Source organism: Nyctereutes procyonoides, unplaced genomic scaffold (assembly GCF_905146905.1).
Source record: "Nyctereutes procyonoides isolate TBG_1078 unplaced genomic scaffold, NYPRO_anot_genome, whole genome shotgun sequence".
In the NCBI taxonomy this organism is placed as follows: Eukaryota; Metazoa; Chordata; class Mammalia; order Carnivora; family Canidae; genus Nyctereutes; species Nyctereutes procyonoides.
This window is the reverse complement of record NW_026575082.1, coordinates 31,533,469-31,550,622: the sequence shown is the minus strand read 5'-3', so window position 1 is coordinate 31,550,622 and position 17,154 is coordinate 31,533,469.

Genomic DNA, 17,154 nt, shown 5'->3' with positions numbered 1-17,154 from the left:
ATCCAGTTTCCCATTTTCTAAGCCACAGCTATCCATTTTTATCATGAGAAAATGAAATCTAAATGAAAGAGGAAAATAAAAGCATTAAATTTGACTAATGAGATATAAAGGGTAAATGCTCTAGGTGATACCTTGCTCTAGGAAAAGAGGTGGATGTGTGTGTGTGTGTGTGTGTGCATATTGTGTGTGTGAATACACACACACCAAGGATCTTAAACTGTTTGTTTTTTTGTGGGTTTTAGTTTGGTTTGGTTTTGTTTATGTAAGGGAGGGAAGGAGTTAAGGGAGTTTATTGCTAAAGAAGGAAAGTTCAGAGATTCCTTTCATTTTAAAGTTGAAATGTGAGAGCATTGCCAGCTTATTCCTTTAAGAAGCTTCCAAGGAATTTGTCAGCTAAGAATAGTTAAGATTTTGCCTTTTAAAATGTCATCTATTCACACAAGTTTTCAGTGACTTATGTTTATCAAGGGACAATTAGCAGGACTCGGTGTTTTCTTGCTGGGCCTTGCATCTCTCTTACTACCTTAACAACTCGTGAACTTAGTAAGATGAAATGAGTGAGACATTATTGACTCGGTGTATAGTACCTCTTCGTCTACACCCTGTGACCAGGACACTGAGTAAGGTTTGGAGAAAGAACCAAAGAAGGAAGAAGGAAGAAGAACCAAAGGAGCAAGGTTAACATTGGGACGGAGGGGTATTTTTCTTAGTGGAAGATTGTAGAAGTGACAGTGTCTATTTTTCTAATTGCAATTAAAATGTTGTCTTTATATAGTTATGTGAAAATCTGATGTACACCATAAAATTTTGGTGCTTAAAAATAAACAAAATCATTCTGAGGTCACAATAGGGCACTTCTTTGATATTTCAGATACTGAGGTCTATCTCAGATAACTTTGTGGTGTATGCTACCAATTATGTTTACTCAGCATCACACCAAAGCATATAGATCTCTTCCACGCACATATTTGATCACAGATACACACTTTCTTCTTTCTTTTCTTTTTTTTTTATTCCTTCTTTATTTCCTTATGATTCTTTCATATACTGAGTTTGTTTCACCTTAGTTTATACCCCCCTGTAAATTCTGTAATTATATTCATGGCTTTTTACATTGTATATAAGTAATAATGTGGTGGGTTAAAGTTTTGAACTATGAACTGATGCTTTGCCTTTTCCTTATACCCAACCTTGGCCCTTTCCAGAAAAGTCAGGGAAGAGATAACACATCAAAATGCAAAGGGAAAATGAGTAAATGAGTAAAATTTTAGCCTCTGAGTTTCATGAGCCTACTCCTTGGGAGAAACAGAGACAACTTAGGGCATGAGCAAAATATTTGAAAAACTACCTGATAAGTAAAGAGCCAAGTTGCTCTGTTAGCCATTAGATATAACTCTGCTGGGCTGGGGGCCTGAAGAAAGTTGGAAAATAAACATTAAGAGATTAGGATAGAAGGGTCCTCAAGAAAGGAAAAATACTGGGGTCTCAGTCACTTTGGCCGACTCTAGATGGGTGGGAAGAAGGATGTGTGAGGGGGCGGAATGTGGGACAACAACTGAAGCAGGGTGGAGCCTAAGTACGAAGAAGCTTACACAGATCCAAGGCTTCAGACAGGGCTCTGAGGATCAGAGTCACGTCAAGGAGGGAAACCTCTGAGAGGTCCAGTATCTCACCTTTAGCCCCCAAGTTAACAGAGGTTGCTTGAGTCTTGCCTGCCAAGCCCATTTAGAATTGGTAACTTTGTCTTTCTAACTTCTTTCCAGCCCTTTCTCAGACTCCTGAGCAAAATCCTGCTAGTCCCATGGCCTACTGGGGCCATGGGACTCTCTGAGAAGCCTTTTGCTATAGCTTTGGCTATCCTTAAACACATGAGAATTATTCTACTGTCATGAGATGCAAAAATCTCTCGCAGCCGGTCTGGGTCCACCTGCTTTGCCTCACCTTTCAGCCTCTGGTCCACAATATCTCAGATTCCACCTGGAGGGGGCACTGGTCTCCCCACACTCAATTCCTAGGCTACTCGAGTTTCCATTCTTCTGTTACTAGGAAACTGACCACATAGAAGAGGAAACAGGGAGCTGGAAATCTTTCTTAGGGACCCAGTCATATCTTCACTTTCAAAGTATACTCTGTAAACCTCTAGGGAATTTTGTCTTTCAACATCAAGTATAATACCTTGGTTCTAACTCATTAATTAATACATTTGTTTTCTATTTTCTGGGGTTTATTTACATGCTTCCTCTTGAGAAACAATGTAAGAAATCATGTAAAATGCAATTTTGAAAAAATGCTTATTGAACACACATTATATAAAACGGTAGCTAGTCAACATGTATTAATGACTTAGTGTCATATGTTCACTTTCCTTTTTGAGAGTTCCTTGATGTACTTGAAAGCTCATGTTTAGAAAAATATCAGGTGCAATATTGAGCACTCAGCAAATACATTTAATTTATAGAGAAAGTCAGTCAACATGATTTGGTATTTCTTTTTTTTAATGTTTTATTTATTTATTTAGAAAGACAGATTGATTGATTGATTGATTCATTCATTCATTTATTCATTCGTTAGAGACACACAGAGAAAGGCAGAGACACAGGTAGAGGGAGAAGCAGGCTTCATGCAGAGAACCCGATGCGGGACTCGATCCTGGGACTCTGGGATCACGACCTGAGCCGAAGGCAGACGCTCAACAGCTGAGCCAGCCAGGCATCCCTTATTTATTTATTTGACAGAGAGAATGAACACAAGTAGGCGAGTGGCAGGCAAAGGGAGAGGGAGGGGGAGAGGGAGAAGCAGGCCCTCCCCTAAGCAAAGAACCCGATGCAGGGCTTGATCCCAGGACCCGGAGATCATGACCTGAGCCAAAGGCAGATGCTTAACCAACTGAGCCACCCAGGCACCCCTGGTTTGGTATTTCTAAAATAATTGCCTAATAGCTTTACTTTAACCTCAGTAGATACAAAGGAGTAACTTCCCTAGATGTTTTTATTGATGTTTATATGTTAAGTCCAGAGGCTTCTTCTCAGTGTTGGGAAAACACCACTTTGTTTTAAATTCCTGCATATCTTTTTTACATCGGTCACTCAAAAGGGAAAAGTATACTAATTATTCACTCATTTTTGGAATTCTTTAAATTGTAGAAGCAATCAGTTTATTAAAAGAAATAAAAACAGTTATATGAATGCCACATCAGTCTTGGGCAATAGATCAAATTTTAAGAGTTTGAGTCTGTTGTGGCATTGACATTTCTAAAGCAGTCACCATGAAGTATAACTCAAAATGCAGGTTTTAGAAAAGACCACAAAATACATATTTATATTATAGTTTCCTAACTGTTCCCTATTGTTACGGGCATTTGTCCTGCCTTTCAAATCTTGAAAGAGAAAAGCCAAAAAGAAAACTGTGTTTTTTGAGGCATATATTTTAGGTGTATGTGGATTTTTTTTTTAATAAAGCATGTTCCCTCCTTCCTGTATTTCTTTCTTTTGTTTTCATGCCTATAAGAGTATGATCATTTCAGGAACACAACGGCAACCCTTATCATGAGCTGATAGTAAGGATCACTTTGTGGGCTGACCCTGTAAAAAATTTAAAAAAAAATCAATGAATTTGGTGTTCTCGTATTTTTTCTCTTCCAAGGGAAGGAGGCCTTAATCTTTGGAGTGTAGCCTTGTCAAATGTTATCATCAAGATCGGGTGAATCACATGCTGCTAGTGTATTGAAATCTCTAGTTGTTTGTTCATTACCTTTCTTTTCCTTTTTAAGAGTTTCCCTTCTTCTGTCCTCTTCACCTCTCTCTCCTCACACTTCTACTCCACTTCTATAAGTGTGCAACAACTACAATGTTAGTCTCCAATACTCATGGCTCCAGGAATCTGTAATCATTCTAGGGTATATTTAACTAGAATTTAAATAATGTCAGTCGACCTTCTACATGTGGCACTTCTGTTTTCTTGCTATTAAGAGATGGGGAAAAGATTGAAATCAGAAGCTATAAGATACACTTGACCTTTTCCAAAAGATATAAAATTCAGTTATTCATACTGATAATTATGACAAGATCACTAAGATCCATGCAGTATGTCTTCTATGGGGGTGATAGTAGAGAACGTATGTTTTAGCTAGAATATAACCAAATCCCATTAAACAAAGTTGACTATATTCTTAGCCTTGATAGATGGTGCTGGAAATGCCTGCATTTATGATAAAATTATTTTAATTTAACTTTAAAAAATTTGATTAAGACTGTGATCAGAAAGATTCATAAATGATTTATGTCAGGAAATATTCATTCACTTTTGGGGCCAAATTGAATGTATATATGTCTTCCACTTATAAGCACTGTCTGTATATACTGTGAAGAAAATCTAATTCACTTAGGCTCATGTAATGTTGAGGAGAACAAACTGATACCAAATTCATGTTTGAATTCAGCCTAGGCATTGTTCATTAATCCAATTAGGTATCTAAGGGCTTATTCTGTACCTATACTCTAGGACTGTAAAGCCTGAAGGTAAGAAGAGAGCCTTGTGTGTATGTGTGTGTTGTGTGCATGTGTGAGTATGTGCAAATGCATGCGTGTATGCAAGTGAAAGAGACCTCTTGCCTGGGACACCTGGGTGGCTCAGTTGGTTAAGCAGTTGATCTGCCTTCAGCTCAGATCATGGTCCTGGAATCCAGGATGGGGCCCCGAGTCTGGCTCCCTGCTCAGCAGCTCTTCTCCCTCTTTCTCTACAGCTCCCCCTGTTTGTGCTCTCTCTCTAGTTCTCACTCTTGCTTGCTCACTCTCATGTAAATATTTTTTTTAAAGAGCCCCTTGCCTTTAGAGCCTGTATTCTAGAAGGCACACAGCATAATTCAAAGGATTACAACGATCTATATGAAAATGAAACTATGCTGGTGTAAGTGCTTTAAATGAGAAGAAGAAAGTATTATGAGAGTATTGCCTAATGAGAGAGGTCAGGAATTACCCCTTAGAGGAAATCAGAACTGAACTGAGACTGAAATGAATAGTAGGAGTTCTTGCATGAAGGAGGATGAGGAACAGGAAGAAGGAGCAGTGACATGGCCCTGGGGATGAGGAAATGTGAGCTGTAAGAAGCAGGCAGGGGCCAGGCTATGGATTTTAGCCTTCACACTAAATGCAATGGGCAGCCACTGACATTTTAATCAGAAGAGAGGGGAAAGGACCAAGGGATGAATACAGCATTTTGCATTTGCCTTTTGGAAAGAATATTCTGGCTGTGGTATGGGAAACCACATTGGCTGTAAATGAGTCCTTTTGATAGGAGGTTGCTATAGTAGTCCAAGAAAGAGTGTTTGTCCTGGGATAATGATGCAGAAAGAGAAGACAGCAGAAAGGAGTCAATATATATTTATTTATGATGCAATAATACTAGTTTATTAAAATAACAAATGTATATTTAGTATTTATAAGTATAAACAGTATCTATATTAATAACATAAATATTCATATATATTCAAAGGAGTTTGCTTTGGATAGAGAGGAGTTTAGGAGAGGACTTTTTTTTGAGAACTGTTTTTTTTTAATAATAAATTTATTTTTTATTGGTGTTCAATTTGCCAACATACAGAATAACATCCAGTGCTCATCCCGTCAAGTGCCCCCCTCAGTGCCTGTCACCCATTCACTCCCACCCCCTGCCCTCCTCCCCTTCCACCACCCCTAGTTCATTTCCCAGAGTTAGGAGTCTTTATGTTCTGTCTCCCTTTCTGATATTTCCCACACATTTCTTCTCCATTCCCTTCTATTCCCTTTCACTATTATTTATATTCCCCAGATGAATGAGAACATACACTGTTTGTCCTTCTCCGATTGACTTACTTCACTCAGCATAATACCCTCCAGTTCCATCCACGTTGAAGCAAATGGTGGGTATTTGTCGTTTCTAATGGCTGAGGAATATTCCATTGTATACATAAACCACATCTTCTTTATCCATCATCTTTCGATGGACACCGAGGCTCCTTCCACAGTTTGGCTATTGTGGACATTGCTGCTATAAACATCGGGGTGCAGGTGTCCCGCCGTTTCATTGCATCTGAATCTTTGGGGTAAATCCCTAACAGTGCAATTGCTGGGTCGTAGGGCAGGTCTATTTTTAACTCTTTGAGGAACCTCCACACACTTTTCCAGTGTGGCTGCACCAGTTCACATTCCCACCAACAGTGTAAGAGGGTTCCCTTTTCTCTGCATCCTCTCCAACATTTGTGGTTTCCTGCCTTGTTAATGTTCCCCATTCTCACTGGTGTGAGGTGGTATCTCATTGTGGTTTTGATTTGTATTTCCCTGATGGCAAGTGATGCAGAGCATTTTCTCATGTGCTTGTTGGTCATGTCTATGTCTTCTTTGGTAAAATTTCTGCTCATGTCTTTTGCCCATTTCATGATGAGAACTGTTTTTTTTTTTTTAAGAGAGAGAGAGAGAGAGAGAGAGCAAGTGTGTGTGAGCAGGGGAGACCGGAAGAGGGAGAGGGAAAGAGAGAAAGAGAGAATCTCAAGCAGGCTCAACCTCATAACACTGAGATCATGACCCAAGCTGAAATCAAGAGTTGGACACTTGACCAACTAAGCCACCCAGGTGCCCCTGGGAGACGACAAGTTATAAAATGCCACTGAGTCACTGATTGTACAATTGGTACCCTGTGATGCTCTTTAATGGAGAAGGAGAGAGGTGCTGAGGACGAGGGCCAGGGTTGAAAGAAAACCATATGTTTGGTTTGGCCTATAGCCTTGGAAATACCCATGTGAAAATATCCAGAGAACAGTGGGAACAAGACCTGGAGCTCAGAGGAGAGAGCTAGACCACAGATAAATATGTGTGCTGCTTCTGTGTAGAAAGCCATGGAGAGTGGATAAGGTTGTCTAAGGAGACAATAGAGGGCAAGGAAGAGGGGGATGCAAGTTGCCCAGGAAACTGAAATACTGAAATTATAATGAAGAGGTAAAGGCTAAAAAATCAAACCAATGATCAGGAAGGTAGGAAGAAAAGAAAAGAAGTATTATGGTATAAAAACTAGGCAGGATAATGTTTCAAGGTGGAGAAAATAAAAATATAAGGTAATAAATAGCTCCCTATATATCCTGAGGCAAATTAAATTCATGTTTCCTTATGGGTTCTGTTAGTATTATTATTATTAGTAGTAATAATAATAGTAGTATTGGTAGTAGATGCTCAAAAAAAATAATGACACCGTTCTTTTTTTTTTTTTTTTTTTAATGACACCATTCTAACTTGAGACAGACAAGCAGAAACAGATCTGCAGTGTGTGGAAGATTGTATTCAGTATTATTGATGAGCAAATGAATGCATCTCAAATATGAAATAAAAACTGGAAAGCTCTAAAAAAAAAAAAAGACTTAGGTCTTATCCTGATCTGAGTCATATGGTATTAATACATCTAGGAGCTTCCTTTTTCATAATACAGAAGAGCTTATGCCTTGGCAGAGAGTCTTCCAAGATCTTTTCATCTAAAATTCCGTGGATCTATTTTACCTAACTCTGCTGAAAACATTGGAGCAGATCTCTCGGGGTGGGGGAAGCCTTTTCTAAATCCTATTGCCATTCAGGTTGACTTTAAATCTTGTCAGTAATATTTGAAGAAGGGAAACCTCTCGCAGACAGCGTGCCCTGTCTCCTGTCCCTCTAGCAGCCTACGTCCTTGCCATTGTGGGACATCTAGCCAGTGCAGATGCACCTGGTAATGTCTAGCCTCAACTGAATCCAGCATCTTGTTTTCTGCCCTAAAACTTCTCTATAACCTCAGTGTAAAAGGCTGGGCTTGTGAACATCTGGAAGGGTAGGCAAGTTACATCCTCAAGGGAAATTTGACTAATAGGGAGTGGGAACCATCAAGAAATACTTGCCTCTACCCTGGTCTCAGGCAAGCAAGCCCATGGTGAACTCATTCCACGTGACTTCTCTCAGAGTCCCCTCAAACACTGAGCCCTAATATCCACAATAGTGATCACTTGGGTGCTACTTTCCTTCCCCCTCTTCTGTTTTGCTTTCTTCAATCCCCACTCCTAGTTGTTCTTTTGGGGGATTTCCCCCAAATAAAGAACCTTCCCTCAAGCCCTTCCCAGGAGGCTTCTTTTTGGAAGAACCCAAGCTGAGGAAGATTTCTGTTGGATCGTTATTGGTACACAGAGTTTACTTTACCCAATTAAGATATTTCTGAAATTTTATGAGTTGTTCAAATTATTCTAAACAATGTTTTCCTCATGGGTTTACATTTTGATTTCAGGAATGATATATCATTATTTTGTTATAAAACTTTAGTTGGCATAGTCTTCTAACTCTTTAGTATCTCACCTGGGATGGCTTCCAGCTTTTATGCCAAACAAAGAATCATCTGTAAATAAATATTCAAATGTATTAGACTGTGGTTATTTAAAGGAACTGTTTATTAAGAAATAATTTCTTTGCTGGTCAAAGCACAATTACCTGCTAGCATGCATATTTTCATAAATTTTATCTTGGAATATCATTTTGTTATGTCAGGTTTATATAGATTTTAATCCTTATTGCTAGTGCCCTTCATTTGGGCTTGGAAATTGTGTTCCCATTTTCATAGTAATGATAATGCTTTTTCCTCATCCACAAATTTGTTAAAGTAAGTAGTATATACACATAGATATTTCTCTTTTTGTTGGGGAAAAAAAAAAGGATTTTTCTTCTGCTGTTCCCTCAACCCATTAATCACAATACTATATATGCTATTAATTATGCTTAAATGCAGTTTGCTTATATAATTTGTGAACATCCAATAACTCAAGACTTTCAAATTATTTGTCTTCCATGTAGACATTTTGATTACTAAAACATTCCTAAAGCTAGAAGAAGGAATAATAACATAGGATTAAAACTATGAATCACCTTTTGATTAAATACTCGGCAGTCTTTGTTGCTAAATCTTCACTCAGAGAATAACTCTAAGTCTCATTTGAACTTGTAGATTTTAATTCCATATTGATCACCGTAACCTAGTAAAAGCAATACATATTCACTCACATCACAGTTTGCCTTTCAACAGGATATTGATGCTTTATTATAGGCACAGTGGTCTCTAAGTGAGCAGCTCCAATGGATGAGACTGAGGGAACCAAACAGGCAATGTAAGCGGACGGCGGTGTTCAGCGACAGTCTCCATTCAATGTTAAATTTGCTATTATCTCTTAAGTTCATATGTTCACTCAGTTCCATCTCTATTGGAGTGACATTGACTTTAGCTCATAAAGTTTTCATAGTGGCAATAATAGAAATAATAGACTTGTCTATATAAAGATGTATATATTTTAAAGTCTTTCACATAAATTATCTCATTTGACTTGAAAAATGATCTTTCCATGCAGGTGAAGGAGATATAAATATTTCCATTCAGGTTCAGGGAAACAGTGTTGCATGTGACCCAAATAAAACAACCCCTCAATGCAAAGTTGGGAGCCAGGTGTTCTGGTTCTTAGCTCAGTGAGCATCCTGGTACGTGCCTATGTCCTGCTTTGTACTTTAACTAGGCCATTGTCTTCTCAATTAATGCCTGGTTCTGTGTCCCACTCTTACCTTCTTCCCCCTCTACCTTTCTAAACAAATGGTGAGATACATACTGGGAGCCACTTTGGACCAGCTCTAGTCTTGCTTTCTTATTCAGGCTGAACTTTGCATATTATCTTTCTGTGATTGGTTAATTTTATATGTCTACTTGGTGAGATGATGGTACCATTAGCCAAAACCAAATCTAGATATTCCTAGATTGTGATTAACATCTATAGTCAGTTGACTGTAAGTAAAGCAGATTACCCTTAATAATGTGGATGAGCCCCATCTAATAATTTGAAGGCCGTAAAAGCAAAAAATGAGATTTCTTGAAGAGATTCGGTCTCAAAACTGCTGCTTCAGTTCCTGCCTGAGTTTCTAGCCATCTGGCCTGCCCTGTGGCTTTAGGACTTGCCATCCTTACAATCATGTGACCAATTCCTTAAAATAAATTTCTTGATATAGGGTAAGATATATTTCTGTATATTCTACATAGAAATATCTGTATACCCTATCCTAGAAATATATTTCTATTTCAATGTATATATACAGAAATAGAAATATATATTAAAATGTAAATATAGAAATACACAAATGGAAACATAAGAATGTTTCTCTGGAGAACCCTGACTGATACACCTGCCTTATATTTGTCCTAGAATATCAATATTATAAAATTTCTCTCCATCAATTTTCTCCATTCCTTAAAGGACCTCTATATATTTGCTCTATCCCTATTTTCCCTCCTCCTTGGCAACATTTTAATTTTCACTCATGTTCCTGGATTCCATAATTCTCTTCATTACAGGACCTATTTCACCAATCTTTTCTGTCAATTTCCATTTCTTAGTGAACATAATCCTAATGCATAGGACAAAATGGTTGTCATTAGCCAGCTCCTTTCAATCTTACTATCAGTAAATGAGGGGCACTTGAAATCATTACTCCAAATATCTGTTAGCCAGATAAATACACATACACACAGTAAGTTCTAAAGAATATATTTTATTTTATTTTTCGTTTCAATCCTGTCCAACCTATTTATATTTTTTGCAGTAGAAGGCTGAAAAGCAAGAAATCAACTATGAACTCAATCGCAAATACTGGCTTTCATCATGAGGTATTGAATACTTTGATCCTTATGGCTTTGCATATTGGTAATTCTTAGAGAGCTAGGAATTTTTGGTTGCCTACTCAAAATCATATGGATGCTCTACATGCAGTTCAAATTAAACCTTATCAAAATTTAACTCCCAGCTCCACCCGCCCAACTTTCTTTCTCTTTTCCTGTATTACCTATTTGGCTGTTGGCAATATCATTCATATTTCTCAGTGACTTTTGAGTGTACATTTTCCTGTAAGTATCCAGTTTGGTCCTAATCCTGCCAATTACTTTTCATTACTAAATGCACTATACTCTCTTCAGCTTTATGCTTTTTTTTTTCAACACTGATTCATTCATTTAATAAATATCTGTTGACTGTGTAAGCTGCATCAGACATGGTTGTATGTGCTCAGGATACACCAAGGAATAAAGCAAAGTCATGGACCTTAATATATTCCAGAAGGTTGAGCTATATAATTAACAATTAATATAATTAATAAGTAAATTATATGTAAGAAGATGACTTTTTCCCTTGAGAAAGGAAGAGAAAAGAAAGAAAGAAAAGAAGAAAGAAAAAGGAAGGAAGGAAGGAAGGAAGGAAGGAAGAAGGAAAGAAGGAAGGAAGGAAGGAAGGAAGGTAGGAAGGAAGGAAGGAAGGAAACACAACAAGCCCCTCTGGGAATCGGGTAGCTAAATATGTATTTAGGAAACATTTATTAAATTAGTGGTTGATTGAATGAATAGTACTTTAATTTGTCTGATGTTTAATGTCCTGGAAGAAATGAGTTATACATAAAGAGGGCTTAGTTCATCTGTTTGCTTGCTTTGGTCATGTGAAGACTTGTTTTGTTTTGTCATCTGTTTGCCTCTCTGTCTTTGGTAGAATAAATGGGTGAGGGCTCAGAAGATGCTGACAGTTTAACAGAACAAGTGGGTTGTTAAAAAAAAAATCCTCTAATCTATTAATCTAATCTAATCTATTCCTCTATCTCCCTCTGTCGTTTTGTTCCTTCTTTCATTCCTTTCATTTACTTTAGTAAGAAACTATGTAATTCCTGCTATGATGCAGAAACTATGCCCAGCACTGGAGATGCAAGTCTTACCAGTAAAGAACCACTGAACTTACGGAGAGCCCAGTTGGATGGGGGGGGAGGGGGGACACATGTAGACAGAGGTTGGGGGAGCCAGGGTTCTGGAGCTATGCTCTGGTTGCATTCCTGTCTCTGGGCCTCAGTCTTCTTTTTTGAGGAATAGGGGAAAGGAATAGGAGCTACACAGGAAACTGTGTTAGGATTCAATGAATTTCTATTTGTGAGCTGCATAGAAAAGCAGTTGGTATATAATAATTACTCAGTAAGTTTTCACTCATTTTACTTCGTCTTTTATTATAAGGACAATATGCTGTAGTAAATTGCCGAGTAGTAAATTGCTGTAGTAAAATGCCAAGAGTTTATGGAAGGTTACACGTGGTAGAGCTAGAAGTGGAGGGATGATTGTTTGTTGTCTGTAAATTAAGAAGTAAAATGAGGTTCCTAGAGACAGTCTGGGGATCAGGTTTGTCGTGAGGCTCAACGAGACAGTCAATTTGGGAATAGCCTTCAGTGAAGAATGAAAGCAAGCCCTGCTGAAGAGCAAGAACTATGTTTGAAATTTCCAGACAAAACATATTGGAGAATATTGGTAGCACGGTATGGAAAATATTTGGCGAGGAAACGGGCCGTCTGTAAAGTCGTGAATGAAGTAGTGGAGTTTTTACTTGAGTGGTTGGTCTAGGACATGATCGTTAATGGATTATTCATTGCAAAATGTCATTGTTAGCACTTTAAATTATAATAAGTAACTTTAAAGTGCTAGTTGTTTGGGATTTGACAGACTTGGAGTTTATAATTTAAGAACTATGCCAATTTTGTGAATTTTAGGAGATTTTTATGTTTATTCTAGAAACTGTTTTCTTACCTATAAAATGTTTCTGATACTATTAAATCAAGTATATTATCACGTCAGTCTTGTTTCTAGTTAAATTTTCAAGCTGTGGAAGTTCATGTGTTATAATTGCTGCTTGGTAGGTTTCTTCAGGGGATAGAGTTGAGTTCATGCACACTTTTATATAATGTGCAGTTATTAACACTAATTTCAATAATTTAGAAAAATACATTGCATTGCTATATTTTATTTGTTAACCTAGGACTAGAAAATATTTTTTCCCCTAAAAATAAAGGGAACAGTGATTTGCTTCCTGACATAAAGTAGCCTTAACATAAACACACACACACACACACACACACACACACACACACACACATCCATGAAAGCATATATTTGTCTTCAAAGAGCAAAAAAAGATTTAGAAAAGAGGGCAAACTTGCTAGGATTTTAAATCAATATTTGTATGACACCTTTTTATCTACTGCCTGGAAGAAATAAAAACACATTAAACTTTTTAATAAAAGTAAGTTAGAGTAACAGAATTTTTTCAATCACATAATAAAGATTTGTTTCAGACATAAACAATGACTTTCTGTGAGCTCAGCCCTGACATCTAAAGAATTCAGAATGACATTCGCTATCCAACAGGGTTTTTCCTTCCGAAAACACAGCCCACTAAGAATCCCTAAACTACTCTGCCTCTTTGGTTCCTGTGTTAAACACCAGGCAGGCATGAGAAACAGAAACAGGCTGGCTGAGGCTTGGTAAAGAAGACAGTGCAATGGGGAGGCTTAAGGCAGAATTTTCCTAGAAGCCAAACCAGGCCTTCAGATCCTCCTGTCCCTTTCCTGGCCAGGAACGAGTGGGATCTGGGTAGGGATAAAGAAATAAGGCCGTGGGAGATCACAGGAGAGCAAACAGAACACATCCCCCAGCTCTACTAGTATAGTAGAGAGCAATAGTAGATAGTAATTATCAACATTCAATTAATTAATTAATTAATTAATCCATTCAACAAATCTTTGCCCGCCAGGCATTGTTCTTGGTGATAAGATAAAATACTGAATAAATCAAAGTCCTTGCCCTCAGTTTAATTCAAGAGACAGACGAGAAACAAAGATGTGGTAAGTCAAGTGGTTATGTATACTACGGAGAAAACTAAAATAAAAGAAGTATTGAGATGGACTTAGACTTGCTAGGGCGTTAAGCTAAAATTTAATTTCAGATAAACACCAAATAATTTTTTAGTATAAGCATGTCCCATGCAATATTGGGGATTTTTTTAAAGCATAAAGTATATCTTCTGCAATACTTGGGATATATTTATACTAAAAGATGAAATATTTGTTGTTCATCTGAAATATAAATATAACTATCTCGGTGCTCTTCCATCCCCAATCTGGCAACCTTGTTAGAATTAGAAGCAGGAGAGGGATTCTATTTTTATATTGAGCAGTCAAGGAAGTCCTCTGATGAAATAATAGAAAAGCAGAGACCTAAAGGAAGTGAGTTATTTGATGGAGGAGTTTCCCCCAGAGAGGCAGTCTGTGAGTGAAAAGGCCCTGAGGCTAGAGGTGTTCTAAGAGGCCAGTGTAGACACTGAGGGCTGGGAAATGAAGTTGGAAAATGCAAGGGGATGAGCTCAGATAGTTGGATGGAGAGCCACATCCTGTAGGTTTTATAGGATAGCAGAAGAGCTTTGGCATTTACTCCAAATAGGATGAGAAGTCATTGGAAAAGTTAGGTCAGGAAATGCCATAATCTACTTTGAATTTTAAATGGGTACACCAGCTCCGAAGACTGGGACTAAGAAGAAAGGTAGAAGCAGGAAGACCAGGAAGGAGAGTTAATTGCAAAATGTCCAAAAAAGACATGACTGTGGTTTTGTGTGAATGTGGTAGCAATGGAGGAAGAGAAAGGTGGACATTTTCTGAAGAAATGTTGAAGGTAGAACCCATAGGATTTGTTGACAAACTGGATGTTTGTGAGATCTGTGGTAAAGAAGGCCAGGCTACTCATCTGGTGTTTGGCCAGAGCAATTAGAATTAGAGAATGTAGTGGCTGTGGCCTTCAGAGCAGGCTGAGGAAGCCATGGTGTTAGACGGCAGTCCCAGGTATGTTTTTAAGGAGCTGGGTTTGCAGTGGTTTTGTTATTCATGTGGAGGTGGCTAACAGGCCAGTACACGTCCATCTGGTGTTTAGGGAGAGGTCAGGATTGTAGACATATTTGTGAGTTGTCAACAAAGAGATGTTATATGAAGTCATGAAACTAGTTGGAATTACCTAAGTAGAGAGGGGATCCAAGGATTGAACTCCGGACATGACTGTGGGTAGAAGCACAGTAAAGAAACATTGGAGAAGGAGCATTTAGAGACATAAAAGGGAAACTGAGCAAGTGGAATGTCAAAGAAAGCAAGGGAAAAATAGTGTGAAGGAAGAAAGATAGTCATGTTAGATGCTGATATAGTTTTAAGATTATTTATTTATTAGGGAGAGAGTGCAAGGGGCACCTGGGTGCCTTAGTGGTTGAGCATCTGCCTTTGGCTCAGGTCTTGATTCCAGGGTCCTGGGATCCAGTTCTGCATCAAGCTCCCCACAGACAGCCTGCTCCTCCCTCTGCCTATGTCTCTGCCTCTCTCTGTGTGTCTCTCATGAATAAATAAATAAAATCTTTAAAAGAGAAAGAGAGAGAGCGTGCATGTGTGTGTGTGTGTGTGTGTGTGTGTGTGTGTGTGGTGGGAAGGGCAAAGGGGGAGGGAGAGGATTTCAAACAGAATCCTGCTGAGCATGGAGCCTGACATGGGGCTCAATCCCATGATCCTGAGATCCTGACCTGAGTTGAAACCAAGAGTCAGATACTCAACAGATTGAGCCACGCAGGTTCCCCAAATGCTATTGATATTTTGAATAAGAACAGCAACAACCTTAAGGTTTTTTAACTATGCTAGTTTCACTGAAAATACAACAAAAAAATGAAACACATAATATCTATGATGGGGCTTCTAATCCCTTATTGATTTCTTTAGTTCCATCTTTCTAGATTGGAAGTATTTTGATAAAAAATTCAGTAATATAAGAGGACAGATATGAATCAATATTGGTAATTTCAAGCTCTTAATTCACCGTACTTATATTTGTTTTGTATTCAATTAACTTCCACTATGTCCTAGACTCTGGGTCTTTTGATAATACATCCATTTTTTAAATCTATATCACTATTTTGAACCTACCTATCTTTTATTTGATTTTTTTTTCTATGCTCACCTCAAAGACATTTACATTCTTAAATAAATACATGAATTCAGGGCAAACCTAAAGTTTGCCTTCCCTGGCCATGCTTCCACTTATTACAGCTAATAACCCACCTTGATCTAAAAAGCATCTGAACCATAATCCCCATAAATAAAAACCTCATCTATCCTGTGATCCACTCCCACGGTGTTCTGCAACTAATCTGAAAAACAAGTCTAAATCAATGTGTTGAACAACTAGTAGCCTAATAGCCTCCCTTTCAAAATATTACATTTTATTCCTTTCTAAAAAGATGTTTTACTTATTTATTTGACACAGAAAGAAAAAGAGAAAGAGAGAGCACAAGCAGGGGGAGCAGGAGGCAGAGGCAGAGGGAGAAGCAGGCTCCCCACTGAGCAGGAGGCAGACATGGGGCTCCATCCCAGGACTCCAGGATCATGACTCCAGCCGAAGGCAGAGGCTCAACCAACCGAGTCACCCAAGCACCCCAAAGTATTAAATTTTTAAAAGAAGTTCTTATAGCACATAGTAGCTACTGGAAAAAAAAAATAAGTTGAATGATTTCTCTTGGAGAAGTTAGGTGTGAGGACAAAGTGGATGGGGAGATAGTTTGGAGTACGTCTCTAAAAAATCATCCCCAATTCATCGAATGTAGTCATCCATCTTTCCACATTGTTTTTCTTTTTATATATGAAAGGATTGCCTCATTCTTTTCCTCAGTTCAGGCTAAACAGATAATTGGTGAGATGTTTGGGGAATGTTTTTTGGTTTTATTTTTAAAAAATCAGTGAAATATTTTCTCTACAAACTCCTAGAGTTCCTGTTTATTTTGTTGCTTTGTGTCATGCTAACAAGAAGTTACTTCTTTAATGAAAAGTTGCAGTTAAAAATTAAGTCATCTTCACAGATGTGTTCCCAAACAAAGCAAGCATAGAGCGGGATTGTCAAACATCTGATGTGGAGTTTACATGTGACCAGAGAATCCTTTACTAGACTCATTGAGCCACCAGGAAATCCTCTTCTGGCTCTGTGGTGTGTCTGTGCCTAGTGTGGGGGATCTGTGCTACTTGCAAGTTCACCTCTGACTGGTCAATGGAGTCAGACAGTCAGACCATACGAGCTACAAAAATGTCACATTTGTTGAACCCAGAGACCCTTAGTGTCTGGGTTCTATTTAAATAAAATCTGATGCTGAGTTGCTTATCTGTTTCCTTCCAAATGCTCAGAACCTCACAAGTTAGTCCACAAAGTAGGGTTGAAAATTTGGCCACGTTTCTAGAACATCCACCCGTGGTGTTCGCCAAAAATATC